We start from the raw sequence: 21584 nt of genomic DNA on the forward strand, positions 1-21584 counted from the left end.
AGGCATGCTTTGGGCAACAGCTCAGACGGGAGAAGGGTTTACATGTGGTCCGTCACCTGACCAATTGCTTTGCTGTTATGGGGGTCCCCCAAGTAGTAAAAACTGACAATGCGCCTGCTTATATAGGCGGAAAGGTCAAGCAGTTTCTTGCTACTTGGGGAGTAAAACACATTACAGGGATCCCTCATTTGTCTACAGGCCAGGCGGTAGTGGAAAGAGCTAATCGCACCCTGAAGACATTTACAAAAGCAAAAAGACAGGAAAGACATGGACCCACAGATGCGGCTTAGCAAAGTGCTTTTTACACTGAGTTTTCTCAGTCTAAGTCGTGATTCCCAACAACCTCCCGTGTTACTGCATTACTTGTCCCAGAAAATCCGGCATGCGGTTGAAGTCCAAATTAATTACAAGGATGCATCTATAGGTCAGTGGGTAGGAGATCAGGTTGGTCAGACAGGACCTGCCCTTCCTAAATGCGTGCTGGCTGGCTCTGATCCCTTGTCCATCCTGTAGGTGCTGTGTGATTGCCCCTAGGATGATCTGCTCCTTAACCTTGCCGGGCAATGAGGTCAGGCTGCCAGAACTGTAGTTTCCTGGGTCCTCCTTCCCGCCCCTTCTATGGATTGGCACGACATTTGCCAACTTCCAATCATCTGGGACCTCCACAGGGAGCCAGGACTGTTGGTAAATGATGGAGAGCGGCTTGGCGAGCTCTTCCGCCAGCTCCCTCATCACCCTGGGTTGGATCCCGTCTGGTCCCATAGACTTGTGAGGATCCAAGTGGCTCAGCAGGTCACAAACTGTTCCCTCCGGGATTACAGGGAGGCTATTCAGCTTCCTATTTATCTCTACAAACCCCAGAAGCCAGCTGTCCTCAGGACAACCTGTCTTACTGTTGAAAACTGAGGTAAAGAAAGGGTTAAATACCTCAGCCTTTTCCTCATTTTTTGTAACTATGTTTCTCCCCATGTTCAACAAAGAATGGAGGTTTTCCTTGCCCCTCCTTTTCCCATTGATGTATTCGTAGAAAAACTTTTTGCTATCCTTAATGGAAGTGGCAAGACTGAGTTTAAATCGTGCCTTCGTCTCTCTAATTTTCTTTCTACATGACCTAACTATATTCCTAAACTCTTCCTGAGTAGCCAGCCCTTTTTTCTACAGTCTGTAAGCTCTCTTTTTAACACGAATTTCCTTCAATATCTCCCTGTTCATCCAGACCGGTTGTCTTCCCCTCCAGTTTGCCTTATGGCACACTGGGACAGCCTGCTCCTGTGCATTCAAGAGTTGCTCCTTTAAGTATGCCCATCCCTCCTGGACACCTTTTTTTTAAGGGCTGTTTCCCAGGGTACACTCTGTACTAGTCTTCTGAAAAGACCAAAATCTGCCCTCTGCAAGTCCAGTGTAGAGGTTTTATTGTTGGTCCTCGTTGCATTCCTGAGTATTGAAAACTCTATGATTTAATGGTCACTGTGCCCCAGACAGCCTCCGACCACTACATCTCCCACCAGTCCCTCTCCGTTTGTAAACGGAAGTCTTGTGGGGACCCATCCCTGGTAGGCTCATTTACCAGCTGAACTAGGAAATTATCCTCTCTACACTCTAGGAATCTCCTAGACTGCCTCTTCTCTGCTATGTGGAGTTCCCAGCAGACATCCAGCAGTTTAAAGTCGCCCACAAGAACAAGGGCTGGTGTTTTGGGGACATCTGCCAACTGATTGTAGAATAGTTCATCACTCTCATCACCCTGGTTAGGTGGTCTGTAACAGACTCCCATGAGGATGTCAGCCTTATTGGCCTTCCCCCTGATTTTGATCCACAGGCACTCAACCTTATTATTACTGACCTCGAGTTCTACAGAGTCAAGAGACTCTGTAACATATAGAGTCAGTCGTCCACCTCTCCTACCTTTTCTGTCCCCTCTGAAGAGCTTGTAGCCATCCATGGCAACACTGCAGTCATGCGAGTCATCCCACCACGTTTCTGTGATGGCAGCTACATCATAGCTTTTCTGCTGCACAGTGGCTTCCATCTCCTCTTGTTTGTTTCCCATACTGCATGCATTGGTGTACATGCACTTCAGCTGGGATGTTCATTTCACTCTTAACTCAGGCTTTCCATCCTCGGGCTTATCTGTGTAGAGCCCTGTTTCAATTCCCTCCCCCTTCAAACCTAGTTTAAAGCCCTCCTGATCAGCCCCACCAACTTATGGAGTATAGTCCTTTTGCCCCTGCTAGACAGATGAAGCCCATCTGATTTGAGGACAATGGACTCTTTAAAACTACCCTGAAGGCAATGGGTGGTTGAAACCTTTAAAAACTGGGACAAGCACTTGGAGCAAGCCACCTGGTTAGTTAAAACAAGGGATTCCCTCAATCAAACTGGTCCTGCTCAGTCAGACCTTCTACACACAGTAGATGGGGATAAAGTGCCTGTAGTGCATGAAAGGAGTCTGCTAGAGAAAATGGTGTGTTTTTTCCTGCTTCGGGCAAAGGCAAACACATTCGTGGGGTTGCTTTTGCTCAAAGGCCTGGACATACTTGGTGGGTGATGGTGGAGGATGGAGAAGTACAATGTGTACCTCAAGGGCACCTATCACTGTGTGAGAATACCTAATTTTTGCCTGACTAGCTGAATCAGTAGAGCATGGTATTTTGGGGGTTGTGGATTCGAACCCCACATTAATTGCTGTTATGTGAATTGTTGCATAAACTAACAGTGTTCAATAAGTGTTTTTCTGGATAATGTCATGGTGATGAAACCAGAACTAGGTTCACCATCTAGCATCCAGTAACTTCCTCGAAGATGACATCTGTAACCTTCAACCCTTGAAAAAAAATTGTGATAATCATTCCTGTCCCTGGGAGACTGCTACGATTGATGGACAAAATTAATTCTGTGGGCTTTGATATAGAAAGATGGTAATAATCTGAGAGCTATTTCCTGATCTAATTTAGCGGAGATCATTTGAAGATGGTAATCGATTTCCTTCTCACTCTCACTGATGCTTCTTAGCCTGCTCACCTCTTCCCTGAGGGAGAAATATGCTATCTTTCATTGATTCTGTGTTCTTGTCCACGTGTCCAAGCTCGTCTTCTAATAAGTGGTCAGCATCCTTTTGCGTGCTGGCAAGTCTCAAAACAACACCTGTTATTGACTTCCTTTTCTGCTTTCTCATTGTGGATATTTACATTCTTTAACAACTTCAGAACTCCAATTCGAGACCTAAGCTGCCTGCAGCTAAGTCGGTTCCCAGAAGTTACTGCAAAGATATGTAGGAAGAAAATTATAGAGGCCAAAGCTCAGCTTGAATTAAATCTGGCCAGTATCATTAAAGATAATAGAAAGAATTTCTATAAATATGTAAATAGCAAAAGAAGAGCTAGGGAGAATCTCTCCCCTATACTTTACCTGGGAGGGAAACTTGTGACTGAGGACATGGAAAAGGCCAAACTGCTGAGTGCTCATTTTGCCTCAGTCTTCGTCAATGCCAATTGCTCCCTGAGGGTACAGCTCTCTAAATTGGAAGACCAAGATGGGGAGTAGAATGAAGCCCCCATAGTCCGAGAGGAAATGATCAGTGCCCTGTTGTGCTGCATGTATGTGCACAAGTCTATGGGACCAGATAGGATCCACCCGAGGGTACTAAAGGAGCTGGCAGAAGTGCTCACCAAGCCACTCTCCATTATTTATCAACAGTCCTGGGAAACTGGGGATGTCCCAATTAACTGGAAACTGGCAAATGTAACGTCCATTTACAAGAAGGGCCAAAAGGATGATCTGGGAAAGTATAGACCTGTCAGTTTGACCTCGGTGCCAGGAAAGATTATGGAGCAGGTCATCTTGAGTACCATCACAGAGTACATACAAGATAGCCAGGTGTTCAGGCCCAGTCAGCATGGATTTCCGAAAAGTAGGTCCTGTCTGACTAACCTGATCTCCTTCTACAACAAGATGACTCGCGTAGTGGATGAAGGAAGAGCTGTGGACATTGTCCACCTGGACTTTAGTAAAGCTTTTGACACTGTCTCTCACAGCATTCTTCTTCAGAAACTTATGGCACTTGGCTTGGATAAATACACCCTGCATTGGATAAAATATTGGCTGGATGGTTGGGCTGAAAGAGTAGTCATGAATGGAACTAAATCTGACTGGTGACCAGTCACAAGTGGTGTCCCCCAGGGTTCAGTGCTGGGGCCTGTTATCTTTAATATCTTCATTAATGATTTGGATGAGGGGATTGAGTATACCCTCAGTTAATTTGCAGATGACACCAAACTAGGTGGGTGTGTTGATCTGCTGGAGGGTCAGGAAGCCTTACAGCCGGACAGACAGGTTAGACCAATGGGCCAAGGTTAGTTGTATGAGGTTTAACAAGGCCAAATGCCAGGTCTTGCACCTGGGTCATAACAACCATGTGGTAAGCTACAGACCTGGGAAATGTGGTTAGAAAGCTGTAAGTTGGAAAGGGACCTGTGGATTTTGGTTGATAGTCAACTTCATATGAGTCAGCAGTGTGCGCAGGTGGTCAAGAAAGCCAATGGCATCCTGGCTTGTATTAGGAACACTGTGGCCAGCAGAAATAGGGAGGTGATTGTCCCTCTGTACTCAGCTCTGGTGAGGCCGCATCTTGAGTACTGTGTTCAGCTCTGGGCACCTCACTATAAGAGGGACACAGAAGTGCTGGAGCGTGTCCAGAGGAGGGCAACAAAGCTCATTAAGGGCCTGGAGCACAAGTCCTATGAAGAGCGGCTGAGGGAGCTGGGATTGTTTAGTCTGGAGAAGAGAAGGCTGAGAGGAGACCTTATAGCTCTCTTCAACTACCTCAAGGGAGGTTGGAGCGAAGAGGGAAACAGCTTCTTCTCCTTAGTGGACTGTGATAGGACCACTGGAAATGGATGTAAGTGGCACCAGGGGAGGTTTAGGCTAGATGTTAGGAAATATTTTTTCACTGAGAGAGAGGGTTGTCAGGCATTGGAATGGCCTGCCCAGGACAGTGGTGGAATCACCATCCCTGGAGGCATTTAAAAGGCGTTTGGACCTGGTCCTTAAGGGCATGGTTTAGTAGTTAGATTATGGTGTTGGTCAAAGGTTGGACTGGATGATCTTGGAGATCTCTTCCAACCTAAACATTCTGTGTGGGATCCACTCTGAACCTCTTGACTCAATGGGAGGGCCTTTCTCATTCTTTTCACTGATCCCTGTGCAAATCATTCCAAACTAATCCTGACTGAATCTCCCCTGTACAATAATTTCCCCTGATCCCCATGTAAGTAAATTCCATCCAATTCCAACCCCTACAAGTCCCTTTCACATAGTAAGTAATAGAGTGAAACTTACTCCCAAATTCTGTTAAGTTGCACTTTTATAAATCTATATAGTAAAATCCCCTTTTCTTGATGTCTTTGTCAGTGATTCTTTAAGTGACCTTAAGACCTTCCAGTCCTGTCTATGACAAAGTGGTTGCAAATGTGTGTCATGTAATTTCTTGTTATGGTTTAACGCTGGGCCAGCAATTAACCGAATAACAGATGCTCTCTATTAATCCCCCTATCCTCCCTGATAAAGAAAGGAGAGAGAATAAGGGAGAGAGACTTATGGGTTGGAAACTAAACAGCTTTAATCAAACAATAATGATAAAAAGGAAAAAATATTAAATATATACAAATATACAGAAAAACCATACCACGTTCGTCCCCCCTTTCCCACCAGTAACACTCACGTCACCACCAAGGCTGATGGGCAGGCCCTGGAAAAGTCCAGGCTGGACTCCTGGAGTCAGCAGCAGTTGGGAGCTGGAGGCAGATTCAGGATGGCATGGGTCAGGACCACAGGCAGACGAACAGATGGAATCCTCCCAGGTTTCTGAAGAAAGCAGGAACAGGTGAAGAAGGGCCAAAGGGACTTGACCGTTGTGATCACTCAAATTTATACTGAGTATGATGCCTATGGCATGGAATACTCTGGTCAATTTTGGTCACCTGTGTTGTCTGCTTCTCCCTAAAGGAGGGTTGAAGGTGTGACCCCTTTACTTCCTTTCTCTTTCTGGAGCATAAGATGTTTCTCAGAACCAAGCAGAGGCCTTGGTTCTGCATACCATTCTCTAGTCGTAACTGTAGGCATCCAGCATTATCAGTCCTAAAAGCAGACACTGACTGGAAAACATGCTGTTCATTTCAGCAAGTGCAGATACTTACAAGAGACTTAGCTGAAAGTAAAATTACAAGAAAGAAAACAACTTCTATCTTGGCACAAACCAAGATATTCCACCCCTTATTCCATACCATTTGTGTCATGCTCAAATCACTACTATCTCTTGTCCTCAAATACACATATATACAGATTACTATCACCTTTCCATTCCAAAACCCAGTGAGTTAATTTATTCCATGACTGAAGATGTCCATCCATCGTAGCAGTCTCTCAGGACAAGAAACGAATGTCACAGTTCATATCCATGGGTTGCAGTTTACAGATGTAAATTTCAAATAAGTTACTGGACATCAATTGGTGAACCTAGTTCCAGTTTCATCCCCATTACATTATCCTGAAAAACACTGAACACTGTTAGTATTATGAAACAACTCACATAACAGCAGTTAACGTGGGGCTTGAAACCATGCCCTGCAAAAATATTATGCTCTACTGATCCAGCTATTCGGGCAAAAATTAGGTATACTCAGCCAGATTCCCTTGAGGTACACATTGTATTTTTCCAACCTCCATCATCATCCTTGTCTGAGAACGCAGAGAGGAAATTAGGAAAGTTAAAACCTTCTTGGCATTAAACCTTGCAAGAGAGGTTAAGGACAACAGGAAGGGATTCTTGAAATACATAGCAGATAAAAAACTTGAGGCAATGTAGGCAGGCCCTCTGCTGAATGAGGTGGGTGCCCTGATGACAGAGGATACAAAGAAGGCAGAATTGCTAAATGCCTTCTTTGCCTCTGTGTATACAGCTGGAGGATGTCCTCAGGAGCCCCAGGCCCCTAAGGCTGCTGAGGAAGTCAGGGTAAAGGATGAGTTTGCCTTGGTTGATGAGGGCTGGGTTAAGGATCAGTTAATGAGTCTGGACATCCGTAAATCCATGGGTCCTGATGGGATGCACCCACGGGTGTCGAGGGAGCTGGTGGATGCCATTGCTAGGCCTCTCTCAATCATCTTTGGTAAGTCGTTGGGAACAGGAGAGGTGCCTGAGGACTGGAGGAAAGCAAATGTCACACCCGTCTTCAAGAAAGGCAAGGAAGAGGACCCAGGTAATTACAGACTGGTCAGCCTCACCTCCATCACTGGAAAGGTGGTGGAACAACTCGTTCTTGGTGCTGTTTCCAGGCACATCAAGGACAAGAGGCTTATCATGAGCAGTCAACATGGCTTTACTAAGGGGAAGTCATGTCTGACCAATCTGATAGCCTTCTATGAGGATGTAACCAGGTGGATGGACGATGGCAGAGCAGTAGACAAAGTCTATCTTGATTTCAGGAAGGCATTTGACATCCTTGGAGCTAAACTGAAGAAGTGTGGCCTGGAAGACTGGGTAGTGAGGTGGATCAGGAGCTGGTTAAAGGAGTTGTAGTCAATGGGATGGAGTCTAGTTGGAAGTCTGTTTCTAGTGGAGTCCCTCAAGGGTCAGTACTGGGACCAGTACTATTCAATATATTTATTGATGACCTGGATGAGGGAATAGAGTGTACTATCAGCAAGTTTGCTGATGACACAAAACTGGGTGGAGTGGCTGACACCCCAGAAGGCCGTGCTGCCATTCAGAGGGACCTAGACAGATTGGAGAGTTGGGCAGGGAGAAATTTAATGTATTACAACAAGGGTAAGCGTAGGGTCTTGCATCTGGGAAAGAACAACCCCAGGTACCAGTATAGGTTGGGGACTGAGTTGCTGGAGAGCAGCATAGGTGAAAGGGACCTGGGTGTGCTGCTGGATGGAAGGATGACCATGAGCAAGCAATGTGCCCTTGTGGGCATCCTGGGGTGCATTAGAAGTGGTGTGGCTAGTAGGTCAAGAGAGCTTCTCCCCCCCCTCTACTGTGCTTCGGTGAGGCCACATCTGTAATATTGTGTCCAGTTCTGGGCCCCTCAGTTCAAGAAGGCCAGGGAACTGCTTGAAAGTCCAGCGCAGAGCAACTAAGATGATTAAGGGCGTGGAACATCTCCCTTATGAGGAAAGGCTTAGGGAGCTGGGTCTCTTCAGCTTGGAGGAAAATGAGGGATGACCTCATTCATGTTTATAAATATGTAAGGGGCAAGTGCCAGGAGGACAGGGTAAAGCTTTTCTCAGGGGTGACTAATAATAGGACAAGGGGCAACGGTTATAAACTGGAGCATAGGTGGTTCCGCATAAATATTAGGAATAGTTTTTTCACTGTGAGGGTGACGGGGCACTGGAACAGGCTGGCCAGGGAGGTTGTGGAGTCTCCTTCCCTGGAGACATTCAAAGCCCACCTGGATGCATTCCTGTGTGTCCTGCTGTAGGTGACCCTGCTTTGGCAGGGGGTTTAGACTAGATGATCTTTCGAGGTCCCCTCCAACCCCTAACTTTCTACGATTCTGTGATCATCACCCACCAAGCACGTCCAGGCCCTTGAGCAAAAGCAACCCCATGAGTGTGTTTTCCTTTGCCCGAGGCAGGAAAAACCCAAACTTTTTTCCCTAGCAGATTCCCACAGGCACAGGCACACCACAGGCAGTTTGTCCCCATCTACTGTGTGTAGAAGGTCTGACTGAGCAGGACCAGCTCGACTGATGGAACCCCTGATGCTAACTAACCAGGTGGATTGTTGTAATGGGCAGGATGCATTATGTATTTGCATTGAATAGTCTGAAGGACTTAAGAAGAGAGATTTCCTTGATGAGAGGGTGTTACAGTCCTTTACTATTGTTTTATATTTTGATTGTGAGGAAAAATCAGCCGCTACTCATAGACATCACACGAATTTACAAAAATAAGAGGCTTTATGATTTAAGCAAATTACAAAGATTTATTTCAGGGAAATGATAAAATGACACCACCATATTAAAAAAATGAAAATTTCTTTTTACAATAAACAGCAAATTATGCATACTATCAAGTAGGGTTTTTTTAATCACCGTATAAATAGAAGTTCTTAGAACATTAAACACATGCCAGACTTCAAAGTCATTGGGAGTCTGGGACAAACGAAATGCTGTTTTGTGACATGCTCTGTCTGATATGCTTCAGATACAAAAAACACCCCCACTGGACACTGCTGCAATAACATGCCTGTAAGGAAAAGCAAAAGGGCACTCAATTGCCTTTTGGGATTACTTTTGTAAAATGGCCCTAAAAGATGTTTCTAAAATTATAGCTGCAAGATTCAACTGCATGACTAAAGTCTACATAATTTTGACCCTTAAGGGCATCATATAAGACTAGTCAAAGTCATACTGTTAATGCATACTCCAACCATATGCACACACGCTGCATGGTCTAAATATTAAGGCTGTAATGTCTTTTGGTCTTTGCTGTAATTGTGGGTATGTTTAGGGCAATGGTACAGAACAATCAGTGCCACCAGTGTGTGCTCACAGTCCAGAAGGCCAACCGCATCCTGGGCTGCATCAAAAGAAGTATGGCCAACAGGGCTAGGGAGGTGATTCTGCCCCCCTGCTCTTGTGAGACTGCACCTGGAATACTGAGCACAGCTTTGGAGCCCCCAGCACAGGAAAGATACAGACCTGCTGGAGAGGGTCCAGAGAAGGGCCACAAAGATGATCAGAGGGTTGGAGCACCTCTGCTATGAAGACAGGCTGTGAGAGTTGGGACTTTTCTGCCTGGAGAAGAGAAGGCTCCAGGGAGACCTTATAGTGGCCTTCTAGCACATGAAGGGGGCCTACAGGAAAGCTGGGGTAGGGCATTTCACCAGAGAGGGTAGTGATAGGAAAAGGGGTAATGATTTTAAACTGAGAGAGGGTAGATTTAGGTTAGCTATTCGGAAGAAATTCTTCATTATGAGGGTAATAAGACAATGGAATAGGTTGCCTATGGAGGTTGTTGATGCCCATCCCTAGACGTGTTGGTTAGGCTAGGTTGGATGAAGCCTTGTGCAACCTGGTCTAGTGGGAGGTGTCCCTGCCCATGCAGGGGGGTTGGATCTTGATGATCTTTAAGGTCCCTTCCAACCCTAATCATTTTATGATTCTATGATTCTAATCTGAGCTATTAAAAATTTTGCTGCACACATCCTTTTACTGGTGTGTGATTAACCATGAAATGGGACAGAAATCACACAGTTCAGTGCTATAATACAGGGAGGAAAAAGATTTTTTTTTAGTACTTGGATCCTATGAGGTTTTCCATTAAGTTTGAGGGGTTTTTTTAAGCATCTAAGTATTAGGCCTGATCCTGCTGTTTACATCTCCTTAGAGTTAAATTCTCTTCATCCATCAGCAAAACTGCTCTCTCGGCCTTCCAGAGGGCCCACTTTGGCCTGTTTAGGAAGCTGCTTGACAAAGTCCCTTGGGAGGCAGTCCAAAAGGGCTAAGGAGTCCAGGAAGGCTGGACACTCTTTAAGAAGGAAATCTTAAAGATGCAGCAGCAGGCCATCCCCATGTGCCAAAAGACAAGCCAGAAGGGAGGGAGACCAGTTTGACTGAACAGAGAGCTTTGTCTGGAACTCAGGAAAAAAAGGAGAGTTTATAGCCTTTTGAAGAAAGAGGACTACAAAGATGTCATGAGGTTATGCAGGGAGAAAATTAGAAGAGACAAAGCCCAACTAGAATTTAATCTGGCTACTGCCATAAAAGACAATAAAACATGTTTTTTATAAATATATTAGGAGCAAAAAGAGTACTAAGGAGAATCTCTGACCTTTATTGTATACAAGAGGAAACATGGTGATTAAGGATGAGAAGGCTGAGGCACTTTCTTTGCCTTTCTTTATTAGTAAGACCAGTTATTCTCAGGGTACTCAGTTTCCTGAGCTGGAAGACAGAGATGGCGAGCAAAATGAAGCCCCCATAATCCAAAGGGAAATGGTTAGTGACCTGCTACACCACTTAGACACACACAAGTCTATGGGGCTGGGTGGGATCCACCCAAGGATACTGAGAGAAATGGCAGAGGTGTTCATCAACTATCAGCAGTCCTGGCTAACTGGGGAGGTCCCAGTTGACTGGAGATTGGCAAATGTGACCCCAACCTACAAGTAGGGCCAGACAGAGGATCCAAGGAACTATAGGCCTGTCAGCCTGACCTCAGTGCTGGGGAAGGAGCAGATCATCTTGAGTGCCATTATGCAGCACATGCAGGAAAACCAGGTGATCAGGCCCAGTCAGTATGGGTTTATGAAAGGCAGGTCCTCTTTGACTAACCTGATCTCCTTCTGTGACAAGATAAACCACTTTTTAGATGAAGCAAAGTCTGTGGATCTTGTTTACCTGGACTTTAGCAATGCCTTTTGACACCATTTCCCATAGCATTCTCCTGGAGAACCTGGATGCTCAGAGCTTAGACAGGCATACTCTTGACTGGGTAAAAAAAATGGCTGGACAGCTGAGCCCAGAGAGTTGTGGTGAACAGAGTACAATCCAGCTGGCAAGTTGTCGCAATTTTAGGTGTCAGATGCTGTCTGTTATTCCCCCACTACCCTATCATGGGACAATGAAAAAGGGACTAAGGGAGAGAGACTTAAAGGTTGGAAGAAAAAACTAGAATAGGTTTAATGAAATAGTGATGGTGAATTACATATATATATATATATATATATAAATATGTAAAAATGAAACTCATAATCCTCAGTTGGTAATTACTTTCCAACCAGAAAAGTCCCATGGTGAACTTCACAGCAAGTAAGGGTGCTCAATTCCAGGGTCCCAGTGACAGCTGACAACCAAGCCAGTCTTGGGCAGACAGAAGGTAACCTATCTCAACGAATTATGTTCTCCTTCTGTGAGTAAACAAGCAAGAGCAATAACAAGCAGACACAAAACAGAAAAAACACTAGAGTTCTTTTGAGAGCCACTTTATACTGAGCACCTTGGAAGGAATACTGTGATTGGTCCATTTGTGTCACCTGATCCACCTTCTCCTCACCATAGGCACAGCTGCTCCTCCACCATTATAACTGCCACATCAAGAGGCTCATAGCAGCTGGGGGGTTGCTAGGCAGTTTTTTATCCTGGTCCTCTCAAACCAGGACATAGCTGGTCTCAAGTAGTGTTCCCTAGAGCTAAGTTTTGGGGCCAGCTCTTTATTGAGGATCTGGACAAGGGGGTCAAGAGCACCCTTGGTAAGGTTGTAGATGACACTAAGTTGAGAGGCAGTGTTGATCTGCTTGAGGGTACAAAGGATCTACAGAGGGCTCTACAGGCTGGATCAATAGCTGAGGCCAACTGTATGAGATTCAATAAGGTCAAGTGTTGGGCGTTACACTTTGATCACAAAAACCCCAGGCAGTGCTACAGGCTTGTGAAAGAGTGACTGGAAAGCTGCTTGGTTGGTTCACAGCTGGCTGAATATGAGCCAGCAGTGTGCCCAGGTGGCCAAGAAGGCTAACAGCATCCTGGCTTGTATCGGGAATAGTGTGGCCAGCAGGAGAAGGGAAGTGATCGTGCCCCTGTACTCAGCACTGGTGAGGCTGCATCTTGAGTACTGACCCTCTTAGACTGGTCCACAGGGAAACCTTTGCAAACCACTCCCCCCCCCATCCCTGAACAAATCCTCATTAGCATTTCAAAAGGGATTCAAAAGGGATTGCTGGAGAGGAAGGAGACAGTGATAAGGGTCTGAATACGGCCTAGGACTTGCATATGATAGAGATAAGGACTGGGGAGCAAAGTGGACAGAGGTCTGCTCCTTTGTTCAATCTGATATGTCTCAACCACGATTACTAAGTGAAACAGGCCTATAAAATGAGGCATCGGTGGGCTCTGGGAGTTTCACTGACACCAACCCTACCCCATTGGCTAGCCTACTGCTGGATCCAGGACTGGTGATTTTCTATTATCTATCTCTCTTAACTTTTCTTCTACTCTCGCTTTCTCTTTTTCTTTCCTAAAAATATTAAGTAACCACAAGTTTTTCCCAGGTTATGCAGAATTAACATCCACGTATTGTGGTTTTTTTGTGATCAAAATAATAAGACTTTGCGATTGCACAGCCTGAACATAGAAGTATCTGCTTTTGTGCTTTTATGTTATATATATACACATAAATACTTGTGGGTAATTAGTTTTCCCTAAGAATTGCTTCAAAATAACCTATAGCTGTTAGAGCAATAAAACTGCTATTTTGTTTGTAGAGAAACAGACCTTGAGTGTCATTTCACCTCTAATCTGATCAAGGGGTATTCAGACAGTCCGAGGGGGAAGTCATCATTACCCTCAAAGGGTAACTTTTCCCTCAAAGGGAAACCCTGGTCTGGGAGAGGGAACCTCTTTTGGCTATCATCTGGGTCTGGTCATGGGATGTGACACCTTCCTATGCTGCAGTGCTCAAAACTGCACACAGTACTCGAGGTCTGGCCTCACCAAGGCTGAGTACAAGGGTAAGATCACCTCCCTGGTTCTGCTAGTCACGCTGTTCCTGATACAGGCCAGGATGCCATTTTCCTTCTTGGCCACCTGGGCACACTGCTGGCTCATGTTCTGACAGATGTTAATCGGCACCCTCAGGTCCCTCTTTGCTGGGCAGCTCTCCAGCCACTCCTCCCCAAGCCTGTAGCACTGGTGGGGGTTGTTGTGGCTGAAGTGCAGGACACAACATTTGGCCTTGTTGAAATTCATACAATTGGCCTTGGTCCATTGATCAAGCCTGTCTAGATCCCTCTGCAGAGCCTCCCTACCCTCAAGTGGATCAACACTTCCACCCAGTTTAGAGTCATCTGCAAACTTACTACGGGTACACTCTATCCCCTCATCCAAATCATCGATAAAGATGTTAAAACAGGAGTGGCCCCAGCACTGAGCCCTGGGAGATACTGCTCGTGACCAGCCACCAGCTGGATTTAAATCCATTGACCACAGCTCTTTGGACCTGGCCATCCAACCAGTTTTTTATCCATTGAAGGGTGTGCACATCCAAGACATGAGCAGCCAGTTTCTCTGGGAGAATGCTGTGGGAAACTGTGTCAAAAGCCTTGCTAAAGTCAAGGTAGACAACATCCACAGCCCTTCCCTTATTCAATAAGCGGGTCACCCTGTCAGAGAAGGAGATCAGGTTAATCAAACAGGACCTGGCCTTTGTAAACCCATACTGACTGGGCCTGATCACCTGGTTGTCCTACATGTGCCCCATAATGGTATTCAGGATGATCTGCTCCATCAGCTTCCCTGGTACTGAAGTCAAACAGACCTGTAATCTCCTGGATCATACTTCCATCCCTTCTTATATATGGGGGTCAAGTTGGCTGATTTCCAATATGCTGGTACCTCCCCAGTCAGCCAGGACTGCTGGTGAATGATGGAAAGTGGCTTGATGAGCACCCTCGCCATTTTTTTTCAGCACTCTTGGGTGCATCCCATCTGGAACCCATATATTTGTGGAAGTCTATATGGTGTAGCATGTCACTACTACTGGATTGTGGGGAGGTCATTCTGCTCCTGGTCCCTGTCTCCTAGATTAGGGAGTTGGGTTTCTTCTTTATAAGCTGTCCTATTGCTAAAGACTGAGACAAAGAATTCATTAAGCACCTCAGCTTTTTCCTCATCCTTTGTTGCTATGTTTCCTCCTGCATCCAGTAGGGGATGGACAGTCTCCATGGTTGTTTCTTTGTTGTTAATATATTTATAGAAACATTTCTTGCTGTCTTTCACCATAGAGGCCAGATTAATTTCTAGCTGGGCTTTGGCCCCTCTGATTCTCGCCCTGCATAGCCTTACAACATTTTTGTAGTCATTGTGAGTTGCCTGCCCCTTTCTCCAAAGACCATTAACTCTTTTTTTCTCCCTGAGTGCCATCCAGAGCTCCCTGTTCAGCCAGGCTGGTCTTTTATGCCTCTGGCTTGCCTTACAGGACATGGGGATGGCCTGCTCCCGCACCTTCAGGACTACCTTCTTGAAGAGCATCCAGCCTTCCTGGACTCCTATATCCTTCAGAAGAGATTCCCAAGGGATTCTGGCAATCAGGCTATTAAACAAGTTAGTTACCCCCTCCTGGTATCTCTAAGAATCGAGAACTCTATCATTAGGAAGAAATTCTTTACAGAGAGTGTAATAAGGCATTGGAATGGACTGCTCAGGGAGGTGGTGGATTCTCCATCCCTGGAGGTTCTTAAAATGAGACTGGATGTGGCACTCAGTGCCATAGTCTAGTAACCATGGCAGTAGTAGATCAAAGGTTGGACTTGATGATCTCAGAGGTCCTTTCCAATCTGGATGATTCTATGATGGTTCTATGATTCTATGATTATATGATTTCATGGTCACTCTGTCCAAGGTGACCTCCATCCATCACATCTCCTTCCAGCCCTTCCCTATTCACAAAGAGTAGGTCCAGCAGGGCACCTTCCTTGGTTGATTCACTCACCAGCTGAGTCAGGAAGTTATCTTCAACACATTCCAGGAACCTCCGGGACTGTTCCCCTTCTGCTGTGTTGTAATTCCAGCATACATCAGGGAAGTTGAAATCCCCCACAAGAACGATGGCATACGACTGCAAGATTTCCTCTAGTTATTTATATATAATAAAAATAATTATATATAATAGATTATCATATATAATTATGTTATTTTAATTATGCATTATTTTATTATAATATAATAAAAAGTAATGTATAATATAACAATTATATTTATATTATTATATACAATTACATTATAATGTATATTATTATATATAATTATGTAAATTGTGGTAAGAACAAGCAATCAGTCATTTGGCGAGGTGACAGCAGTGGTGACAGCAACTGAGGTAAGCCCAGGGTGAGGGTTCAATCATGTTGTACAGAGGGGTTCCTGGGCTCCTGGACCCCCCACTCACAGCCTGAGCCCCAGCAGGACCCAGAAGTCCATGGCAACCAATCAGGCTTGCAAGATGCATGGCCAGGAGCTGCACAGGAGATTTAAATGCCCCTGGGGAGCACGTTGAACAGGAGCAGTCAAACAGGGTCAAACAGGCAGTGAGGCAACCCAACAAGGTCCTTCCACTCTCCTGTGTGTGCTGCCATCTCCTCTTGGAAGGACCAACCTTGGAACCAGCACCACCTGGGTAAATCTAAAAGAAGCGTTAACACGCTAAATGGTCATTTACTTAAGGACTGATGGTGGCTACTCCGAGGAGGAAGACTGTAGTCCCAGCACCCACCAAAATGGATACTGGTATCCAGGCCACAGGCTGTGAGGAATGCCACAGCCTTTCACTGGCAACAGGGGGCAATGCTGACTATGGCTGCGTGCAGTATGAGCAGGTTGAGGACCTGGCTCAGCCAGGCGGCACAGCTCCAAGATGAAGTGATGGAGCTCAGGAATGAAGTGAATATGTTGAGAAACATCAGGGAGAGTGAGAGGGAAATTGACTACTACCACAAACTGATCACTGCAGAAATTGAATGGGAGATAACTCTTAGTGGAGCAGAAGATTCCATATCCTCTCACCAGCAAGCTCCCCAGACTTCCTGTAGTAACCCACATGAGCAGGGTCAATGGGAACAAATGGACAAAAGAAACACATGGAGCAAGTGTGTTGCTTTAAGAAGCGCACCACCTATAGTGCCATTGAAGAACAGGTATGAGACTCTGCAGGAAGAACTGGTTGTGAACAAGGATGAGGACTCATGAAAGCCAGAATTGCCAGCAAGGTTGGCCCGCCTCAAGCCGGCCATCAAAACTGACCCTGAAAAGAAGCTTCACAACATTTTTGTAGTCATTGTGAGTTGGATTTCTTCTATATAACTTGTCCTGTTACTAAAGACTGAGGCAAGGAATTAATTAAGCACCTCAGCTTTTTCCTCATCCTTCATCCCTATGACAGCCCCTCAGGAGCAAAGTGCTCCATCGCAGGCTGCCCGCAGAGTCACGGTCTGCTCCGGGCACAGTCACCTCTCCCCTGGCGTGGGGTGTTCTACAGCTGCAGGTCCACATCTGACAGCTGTAGGTCCACATCTGCTCCACTGTGCTCCTCCATGGGCTGCAGGCGGACAGCTGCCATTTCACTAAGGGATGCAGGGGAACCTCTGCTTAGTCACCTTCATACACCTTCTCCCCCTGCTTCCTCATCTCTGATCCCATTGTTCTCATGTCTAGTATTGCTCTCTACTCCTCTGCCATGAGGTCTTAAAACCACTTGTTTCCCCTTCTTGAATACGTTAATCACAGAGGCGCATCCATTGTCACTGATGGGCTCAACGGTAGCCAGAGGTGGGGCCAGACTTTTTGGAGCTGGGGGAGCTTTCAGCAGTTTCTCACAGTAGCCACCTCTGGGGCCCCTCCCCTGCTACCAAAATGGCACATTAACCCAGAACAGGGGTATATTCTCTGCCATAGCAACAAGTTAGTTGGCATACAAAAGCCAGCAGGAAAAGCAGACAAAAATACCTAGCATGCCAAGGGTCAGGAAGGAAAGGAGACAAAAACACTGCAGTGTTACATACTTTTGAAACGCAACCTAAAATAAGGCCTCATCAATTCAAACAACAAATGCTAGACCTTGAAATTATAATTCAGGTACTATCGTGAATGCATTCAGCATATAGAAAACTGTTGCAACATATTTTTTATCCATCAAGTATGCAAGAGAGTTTAGGATGAGATGGAACATACAGTTATTCTGTACGTCCAGCAGTACTGCAAGTCAGGAGAGCTGCATCTTGGAGGTCATCATGAGTGGGTCAAAATTACTTTCTCTAAACCATATTGGAAAGCAAACAGATCTTTAGTGAAGTGAACCACAGTCATTTCAAGTTGCCTAATAAGGGAACTTGGGGAAGAATGTTTCTGGAATAAGCAGTATAAATACCATCAGTCTGTCAAAATGCACATGGTGGGGCCATCCTGGAAGTGTTCAGTCTCAGAACTTGTACTTCCTATCAGAGGTAGCACTGCTTATCTCCGGTGTAATTAGTAATGTTTAGATGCAGCACTTGGCACTAGAAAGCTTCCTTCCTATTATAAAAATGCAGGCTGGGGAATCAAAAGCTGTGTCCAAAAAACCCTTCAAAATTCATTTTTTAACTCAAAGGCACCCAAATCCAGTTGTTCTGACAAAATTATTCTATCTCAAAAAGCAAATCTCTCATGACTTGTGATATTATCACATCCTTGGAATGTGTGCATAGCCTTACTTTCAGAATTATTGATGTTTTTCTTAATTGTCTTAAATAGTTGATGGATTACATGCTATTGTAACAAGAAAAACACATTTGATAAAACAAAAAAAAATATTCCAGTGAATTGAATGTGTAGTAATAATTATTTTTAAGAGATAAATTAGGCAAACATGGGACAACATAAGACTGAATGTGCCATGGTTTATTTAATTATGTGGATACAGTTTTATGTTCCTCAAAGGTGGTACATAGAATACACATAGGCTGCCAGATGATTATTCTCCAAGCAGTTTTTCTGTGCTGTGCATTTGGCAAACACATGGCTCTAACCTGGGCTGCAAAGGGAGTCCTGGCTGTGGTGGCCATTTATTCAATGTGCATTAATTCCATTCTACAAATTCCATATCACTTTCAGTGCAACCTGAATTGTCCATTTTATGTCAGGAAAGGGAGACTGAGAAACTGAGATATTCCTTTAAGGGTAATAAGCAATAGTGATGCCTTGCCTGAGCAATAAAGGGTACCAGCTGCAGATTACTAACAACTCTTCATGAGCAAATGGGGTGTTTTTTTTTGCTATTTGGTTGGTTCTGGTAGTCATAACTTTGAGCTAATATGGTAAATCACAGAATCACATAATGTTTAGGTTGGAAGAGACCTCCAAGATCATCCAGTCCAACCTTTGACCAACACCATAATCTAACTACTAAACCATGCCCTTAAGGACCAGGTCCAAACGCCTTTTAAATGCCTCCAGGGATGGTGATTCCACCACTGTCCTGGGCAGGCCATTCCAATGCCTGACAACCCTCTCTCTCAGTGAAAAAATATTTCCTAACATCTAGCCTAAACCTCCCCTGGTGCCACTTACATCCATTTCCAGTGGTCCTATCACAGTCCACTATGGAGAAGAAGCTGTTTCCCTCCTCGCTCCAACCGCCCTTGAGGTAGTTGAAGAGAGCTATAAGGTCTCCTCTCAGCCTCCTCCTCGTCTCCAGACTAAACAACCCCAAAAGTGAAGAGACTAGGTCCAGTGGGTTGGCAGCTGGGTAGAAGTATTCTTATCACTGCATGTGAGGTATACACTTTGCACACAGAGTTATATCTGTAAATATCTAGCTACAGAATAAAAGAGAAAACAGACTGTTCCTGTGTTGGGAAACTGTCTGGAAGAAAACAGACATGTGAGCAATCCTGACTCTTTAGCTTTAGCTAGAGTAAACTAAGGGCCTTAAGACCCAGTTGCAAGGTTACTGAAAGATGAGCTATGGGAAAAAGATAAGGGAGCTGGCAGTAGAAAAGAAGAATAACAGGATAATGAGGTAGCCAGCAGAAGTTCTGTGAGAACAGAATTTGTGTCCAAGATATAGCCACCTGCAAGATATCGTTAAATAAACAAAGGCTCTATATAAAGCGAGTGTCCACTGTTAATAAAAGACTTCACTTTAACCATATTGGTGACTGCGTGTCGTCCTTTAAGCCTCCGCGGATTTTTTCCCACATTCCTGGTCAAGTGGTCTTGCTTTAGTGGTTAATCAAAGAGTCTTTCTGCTAAACTCATGATGAAGATAACATATTTACCCTCTGACTTGAGAAGATATGCAGAAGGTGGCTTCCAATAATGGCATCTGCTCAGGAATGCTGAGGAAGAAGGTCTGTGTTTGTGGAATTGCCTCCTAAAGACAGTGGTGATGAGCTGGCTGGGCCAGGAAGCCGAATTCCTTTAATGTGTGGACTTGGATTTGATATTTACTGATCAATAGCTGACATCTTTGTCAGCAACATGGACAGTAGTGAACCCTCAGCAAAATTACTGATGACACCAAGCGGTGTGGTGTGGTGTGGTTGACACACTGGAGGGAAGGGAGGCCATCCAGGGGGACCTTGACAGTCTGGAGAGGTGGGCCCATGCAAGCTAATGAAGTTCAACAAGGTGAAACGCAAGGTCCTGCACCTGGGTCGGCGCAACCCCAGGCACAAATACAGGCTTGGGGGGAGAATGGATAGAGAGCATCCCTGAAGAAAAGGACCTGGAGAAGAGGAGGCTCAGAGGAGACCTCATCACTCTCTACAACTCCCTGAAAGGAGGTTGTAGCCAGGTGGGGGTTGGTCTCTTTTCCCAGGCAACCCTCAGCAAGACAAGAGGGCACGGTCTCAAGTTGTGCCGGGGGAGGTTTAGGTTGGACATTAGAAAGAATTTCTTTACTGAGAGGGTGATCAAGCATTGGAATGGGCTGCCCCAGGAAGTAGTGGATTCTCCATCCCTGGAGATATTTAAAAAGAGACTGGATGTGGCACTCAGTGCCATGGTCTAGTAACTGCAGCGGTAGTGGATCAAGGGTTGGACTTGATGATCTCTGAGGTCCCTTCCAACCCAGCCAATTCTATGATTCTATGATTCTATGACTTGTTGGTGTTGGTTGATAAGAAGCTCAACATGAGCTGACAATGTGCACTTGCAGCCCAGAAAGCCAACCATATCCTGGGCTGCATCAAAAGAAGCATGGCCAGCAGGTTGAGGGAGGTGATTCTTCCCCTCTGCTCTTGTGAGACCCCACCGAGTACTGTGTCTGGAACTAGATGATCTTTAAGGTCCCTTCCAACCCAAACCATTCTATGATTCAATGATTTTTGCCTGAGACTCAAAAAAGGTTTTATGGGAACAGCCCTGTCTTGGGTTCAGCTAGGATAATTTCCACAAAAATCTGGGAGGAGACACATGTTGCGCAATGTTAGAGAATATTCCTGAATATTCTCGAAGAGGTAGGAGGTACGACCCCTTTGCTATGCCCAACCCCATGTTTGGGAGGCCAATTAGATCGGCCCATACTCCGGTGCTACCTGCACCAGGGATTCGCTGTGCTACAGGTAAACACACCGGGTGTCCAATAAAAAGTTATGTTGGTGGCTGGGGTGTGGTCACGGAAGCTCTATATAAGCGAAAGTTGCTGCGCAATAAACCAGAAGTTCGTTTATCAACCATATTGGTTGCACGCATTTTCTCTGCCGCTCCCGCAGACACAGCCAGGATAGCCAACCCAAACTAGCCAAGGGGGTATTCGATTACCATATGATATCATGCTGTTTGGCAGGGATGGGGAGATGAGCGTGGAGGAGGGATGGGATCATAGCTCAGAAACATGCAGGGCTTTGAGTTTGCTGAATGTGGTTCATGTCTTTTTTAGGGTTACAAAATTATTTTTTTTAAGAATGCCACCCTGAGATCTGCCCCAAGACTGGATAGTCATGGGTGGCAAGGAACCTCCAATGGTTTGCAACTTCACTCCTGGACATCTACAGGACCCTGATGAAGTGACAGAATATTTGAAAGAAGAATGCTGTGGCTATTCCG

The sequence above is a fragment of the Heliangelus exortis genome, chromosome W, assembly GCF_036169615.1.
Source record: "Heliangelus exortis chromosome W, bHelExo1.hap1, whole genome shotgun sequence".
NCBI lineage: Eukaryota > Metazoa > Chordata > Aves > Apodiformes > Trochilidae > Heliangelus > Heliangelus exortis.